A 6,905-nucleotide genomic window follows, 5' to 3' on the forward strand; every position below is an offset into this window, starting at 1 on the left:
CTTCAGAGACACGTGGTCAAGCAATATATATAGAAATAGTTTCCTTTACAGATACTAAAAGGAAGAAGACAATTAATTTAGTCTTGATCTATTTCATATAAGAGATAAAGGATCTTTTTCTTTTTTTAGTATTATAAGAGGTAAAAATAACTTTAGCCTACACAGAATTTCTACTAGGAACCCTTTTTTTTTTTTTTTTTTTTTTGTTAAATGTATTAGGTTTCTAAAGCTTTTTGGGAAAGGTAGATGGTATATATGCTAGATTGTATGCTGGATTAATTATATTTTATTTACTTTCATTCTTCACTCCTGACCTCTCTTTCCACCAAGTTCCTAGGACAATGTTTTCAAGGTATAATTATAAATCTACAGATCTACACAATATTCTATGAGGAATTCAATGTATGTGGTAATGTAAGATAAGGAAAATAAAGTGAAGTAATAAATAGATACGGTTTAATGACAATTCCCTATAAAACACTCCATTGCCATGATTGTTATTTCATTTCATATGTCACTGCACACATAACAGCCAATTCATACTCTATGAAGGCCTTTCAGAGTCCTAACCACGAGTTTTGGCATGCAAACTAATTACCAGATTAGCAAACGTTGGTAGCAGGTAAATATCAGGCTTTACAATAGAGCTGCCCATTCTCAAACCCTGCTTCCTTTCCTGCAGCAGAACAACATCAGTCCCACTACCTCAAGCCCTCACAAAGCTGCAGAAGAGAAGACAAGATTTGTCCCATTGCAAAGGACTTCCTTCTTTATAATGACTTATGATATAAATGAATATTGTTTTGTGCATTAACTCAATACCGTACAAATAAGTAAAATCACAACCAATTTTCTTGTCTATGATTAGTAAAGTACACATGACTAAACGTTCACTGTATTCCTGTCCCTAAACCTCACATGGCATCTTACTCAAGTATTATTTTGGAAATTATTTTTTTTTAAAAAAGAAAGGGTTTTGTGAGTCTCAGCTGCATCAACTAGGAAGGAAAATAAAAAGAAGACAGAAACCAACATTTTTAACTATGTGTCGAAAGAAAATGATGCTATGTGATTCTCCAGTTGCACCCAGCTGTTAACAGAGACAGTTCTAATTCTGCAGTCAGTACAGAGTATCCCTGAACCACATACTAACAGCCTGTGGATGTGTGGGTTTTTGTTGATTGTCTCTGAACTAAAATCATTTAATTATACAACAGATGTTCTTCAGAAGGAAATCAGACTTACAAAAAACAGCAGCATGAAAAAAATCTAATGGTTTATTGGAGTGACAATATTAAGTACAATTGCATCAACTACACAGAGCCATTTAAATCAATGTGACTAAATGTGAAGTGATATTCCCTATGAGTAAGGATGACAGAGTCTAGTCCATACTGTTTTACGTGATCCTTAACTTTGTTTTGCTTGAAATTAAAACAATGACAGAATTTGATAATCATATTAACTTAGACTTATATAGCACCACATTCTGAAGAATGAAGAACCATGCTCCAAAGAGGAGTTAGAATTTTCAATTCCATTATACAGATGAGACAAATGTTAAGGGGGAGATTTTCAAAGGCACAAAGGGCAGTTAGGTGCCCAGCTCTTATTGAAAGTCATTTGTGTATTTGCAACTCTCTCTACCTGACCTGACCAAGGTCACACAAGGCCAGACTGTGAAACCCTCACATTGAACAGTACCTTACATGATAAGTAGTCTCACTTGTGCAGTAAAGCACTACTCAGTGTGAGTAAGGGATCACATGATACAGTGAGTAAGTGGTAAAGTATTAACCGACCTCATGAATCCTGAGTCCTAGTCACTAGATAACATGGTCTGCAGATGCACAATAAAAACCTGGAACTTCAAACTACACTATATACCTGAAATAAAGCTGTGTCTTCATTCATGCCTAATAGCATAGAATAATAGATAGTAAATACATAGATAGCAAAATCTAGGATAAGACTTATATGTTACCAGACCAAAGAGAAAATGTATTACTGTATCCCTTCCTATATAGTTTGACATTTTTCTGCCATTGTTAGTGAGATGCTACATAACATATGTAAGAGCATAGGGATATAGTTAACCTCTAATTAGTTTTATTATAATGTTCTCTAGAACGTAAGCCCAGATAGGAGGGAGCTAGATGGCTAAATACCTTTCAGGATCTGGGTCATAACTCCATGATTCAATAAAATAAGAGAAAGCATAGACAAGAGGAGAATGTAGTATCTTGGTGCCAAGGCATTTGGTGCAGACACTTGGCTCCACAAGCACTGTTGCCCAAGCTCTTTGGTGCATTAGACAGGAGCATCAGGAAGCCAAATGTTTCCACTCGTATTTATAGACCTGCTGCTGACATATCCCTTCCTTCCCCAACCCCACCACTGACATACCCTGTGCTAGGGCTTCTTCAGAGATCCACTGAAGGCAGCCATATGGCTGTGTTACCCAGTGCCTGCATTAGGGTAACACTCCCCAAGCCAGCTATGCCACTCTGACCCTTTTATTTTTCCCTGTATAACCAATAAATATGGTTAGAGATCAAGGTTTGGTTTGTTCAGGGTGAGGAAATGTGGACTGTGGATGGTGGTAGAAAGGAAGGTAGCTGAGGCTGAGAAGGGCAATAGGTGAGTAGAATGTAGATGGGGTTTGGAATGAAGTAATTACTTATTTCCTGGCCTTTTATAGTTTGCATTAGTAGCTTATGTAGTCTAGTATGTAGTCTTAACTCAAAAGGTAACAAAGTTTGTTGAGAAACAGATACATATGTACTCACACATGCACCCTTTGGACTCTGCTGTGATTTGTTTATTGAAAAAATAATTTCCTAATATTTTGATCCCTGAAGAGGGCTCATTAGAAGCTAACAGATAGGATCCCTTGCTCATCAACTGCAAAACTAACCAAAACACAATGCCCTTATTCAAAAGGACGCTCAAGTTTAAATTATATCTTTTGCAAGATTACTTTCCCTAATGCTTTGTTGCAAACTAATAATTTGATAACCACCTGGTTTAGGAACCTTCAACTTTACACTGTTTTAAGCCTGTAGTTCCATTTCTGGATTTGTGCCACTTCATTTCCACATTCATCAAAGCTTTGTGTGGGGGAAGATACACCGTCTCCTCCAACTCTTCAGTCCAGTAAAAAGCAGATGGCTAATGAAGTAGACAGTGTCACTTTTTAAACATTTATTTTTTAATCTTGTGAAGCATTAAGCCCTGATCCTGTGCAGAGATCACCCCATGGAGATTATTGCAGGATTGAAGCCTTCATTTTCTTTTTAATCTACGAGCAGGTAAGGATAATCTCCTGCCCACGAAGCGTCAGATAGTTATATTCACTTACCTATGTGGAACATATTTAACAGCTGAGAGAATGCATACAGTATACAAGATTTGCTATTCTAACGCTGAGAAAAAGGGTATCATCTTGCCTCCTGTCCACATGGAGAACCCCAATTGAAGTCAATGGGAATTCTGGACACAAAGGGGTTGCAGGATGGTGCCTACAAACTGCAATAAATGTTGTATTGTAACAGATGTATCTGGGTTTGTTATGGAGATATTCAAGTTCAGGTACCCCACCTAACATTGCTGCCATTTATGACTCTAAATTATGTCAATAGGTGACTTAATTGGCCAACCCTCCCTAGACTTTAAGGCTAGGAGTTTCAAACATGCCTAAGAGAATTAAGTGACTGTCACTGGAGTTAGTGTCAAATTCCTTTAGGCCCCTTTGAAAAATCCCAGTCTAAATACTGTTTTGTGCCACTTTCTAAATTCTTTTCACATGTCAGTATAAACTTTATTTAGTTGCAGGTCTGATTGACATTACAATAGCTATACTGAAAAGATGCATCTTCACTGTCCCATTCAGTTCTGGAATTTAACACAGTCAGGTTACTCTACTCTCAATGCCTTGACACTCCCCCATAGCTTTCTAAGTTGACAGTTTTTGCATATCACTGCTGCATTCCAATGAGTAAAGTCACAATGCAAGAGATTCAAAACTATGAAAAAATAACCCCAATTTATTTTTATGAAAAGTACCACTCTTTTTATAATCTACTGCTGTTCTATAGTTCCGTTTGTTTTAGCTCCCAGTGGTCTCCACAAAACAGTCAACTTTTACCAAGTATTAACACTAAGTGGCATCCATGATACTATATTTAGCTCCTACTCAGCAAGATACTTAAGCATATACACAATTTTAAGCATGCGCGTACCTTACTGACTTTAAGAGGACTATACATGTACTTAAAGTTCCATACCTACTTAACTATCTTACTACATCAGGGCCTTACGGACTCATCCTGTTCCCATGAAAGTCAATGGCAGAACGGTCATTGATTGCAATGGGCACATGCAGCCCCTAAATTCTTACTTCAGTTATAGAGACATATAGCATTGTGGTGACTGCTGGCTTTTGAGAGTCATCCTTGTATCTACAAAATATTCTGGGTCTCATTTTCACTTCCTCAAACACCTTCAGAACCAAACCATTCAAGCAAGGGCTATGAAGATTTGCAGGCAGAAAGATTGCAGATTGATCCCAGATTTTTGCTTTATATGTGCTTTAAGTATCATCATAGAATCATAGAGTTGGAAGGGACCTCAGGAGGTCATCTAGTCCAACCCCCTGCTCAGAGCAGGACTAACCTCAGCTAAATAATCCCAGCCAGGGCTTTGTCAAGCCGCAGCTTAAAAACCTTTAGAGATGGAGATTCCACTACTCCCTAGGTAACCCATTCCAGTGCTTCACCACCCTCCTAGTGAAAAACCTTTTCCTAATGTCCAACCTAGACCTCCCCCACCCCGCAACTTGAGACCGTTGCTCCTTGTTCTGTCATCTACCACCACTGAGAACAGCCTAGCTCCATCCTCCCTGGAACCCCCTTTCAGGTAGTTAAAGGCTGCTATCAAATCCCCCCTCATTCTTCGCTTCTGTAGACTGAACAAGCCTAGTTTCTTCAGCCTCTCCTCATAAGTCTTGTGCTCCAGCTCCCTACTAATTTTTGTTGCCCTCCGCTGGACTCTCTCTAACTTCTCCACATCCTTGTTGTAGTGGGGGGCCCAAAACTGGACACAATACTCCATATGCGGTCTCACCAATGCCAAATAGAGGGGAATGATCACTTCCCGTGATCTGCTGGCAATGCTCCTACTAATGCAGCCCAATATGCTATTAGCCTTCTTGGCAACCAGGGCACACTGCTGACTCATATCCAGCTTCTTATCCACTGTTACCCCCAGGTCTTTTTCTGCAGAACTGCTGCCTAGCATCCTTTATATCTATATATCCTATATATCTATACCATCCTTTATATAGATAAGTGGGTATTTAGCACAGCCCTTTTTTTCCTGAGTTACTAGTATTTCTGTTGTGTTATTTGGGAGTAATTTAGAAAACAAAAAGGTAGAATGCAATTCCATAAGCTGCACTGCATTATAAATGCCGTCAAGATAGGCTGAAAATTACTGATCCAGCTTCAGTTGAAATTTGTATAAGAAACATATGATGGCAAATTGAGCAGCACAGAATGAAAGCTATTAAACTTGAACCTAGAGGCAAAGTATCTAAAAAAAAAAAATCACACATTCAGCCATATATCTGAATGTCTGACTATCTAGATACCTTATGAGCACACTACATTCCTCTGAATTTCCTATGACAAATCATAGTAAGTATCCATAAAATGTTATCACAATGTTATGCACAATGAATTTCATTTTCTTTTGAGGACATTGCATCTATTTGCTTATAATTTAAAGAGGACTGATATTTAGGAACTGATATATGATGAAGAGTCCATCAGTCTTTCATGGTACAAAATGCCACATGAGCACAAGCCGATATGTTGTATGAATCAAAGAGGCACTGTAGAAGTATATTTATTATTTTAGCATAGCTATTTATAAACTGATTCATACCAAATTTCTCCACAGTATGTTGTTTAGATTAGCAGGAATATGAGTGACTGTGATGTTGGCAAGGAAATCAGGCAGTGAATTATCTGTGTATCCAAACTACTCCTGGTTAATTCAAAATATCTGCTTTTATTGAGTACTACATTTACTTAAAGCATGAACAGTATCCGTATTGAATGGAAACTGTTTCATACAGTGTCCATTGCATGTGTGTTGGACAGCTATTTCATATAGTATCCATTGCATGTGTGTTGGACACTACATCATAAAGAGTTTGTAAGGGGGCTAACTTAACAATATGAACAATATGATGTAATGCGTGGTATAGTAACTGTGTAACATCTTCCTCAGCAAACTAAGAGGCCTTGTGCTTAAAGTACAACCCTGCATGACAGGAAACTTGGGATCTAGTCCTGGCTCTATCACAGATTTCCTATATGCCTTTAGGAAAGTGTCTTTGGGTTAAATTTCAGTCAAGTTGCCTGCTTTTGGTGGAGGTAATCTGTGCTCACATTTTGGCACCCACATCTCATAGTGGGCTAAGATATTAGCACTTCAACAGATATGTACCTGACCTGCACAAGACACAAACATTGTAAGTGCAGTTTTTGGGCCTTCCAACAAAGCTGGGCCAATAATCTCTGAAGCTAGCAGAACAAGCCTCACCGGGTATGGCTTTTGGGTGCTTATTATTTATTAGCAGTGTAAGTAAAACATTTTGAGCAATGGAAAAATGCAGGTTAGAAACAATTTTAATTTAGGATTGTAAGTGGCAGTGTAAAAAGCAGCATTTATTGAACTTCTGACGTAAAATAAATGCTAGTCTCTTTAATTCTGGAACTAACTCCACAGATTAAAAATAACTGTTCACACTCTTACTTTTAGAGATGGACACCAGAATCTTATTACAGCATAAATCAACTCTCTTGTTGACAGCTCAGTGGGATTTGGATCAGGGTCAT

This window comes from Emydura macquarii, unplaced genomic scaffold (assembly GCF_026122565.2).
Source record: "Emydura macquarii macquarii isolate MOO-44397 ecotype Brisbane River unplaced genomic scaffold, CSIRO-AGI_Emac_v2 contig_499, whole genome shotgun sequence".
NCBI classification, from domain to species: Eukaryota; Metazoa; Chordata; order Testudines; family Chelidae; genus Emydura; species Emydura macquarii.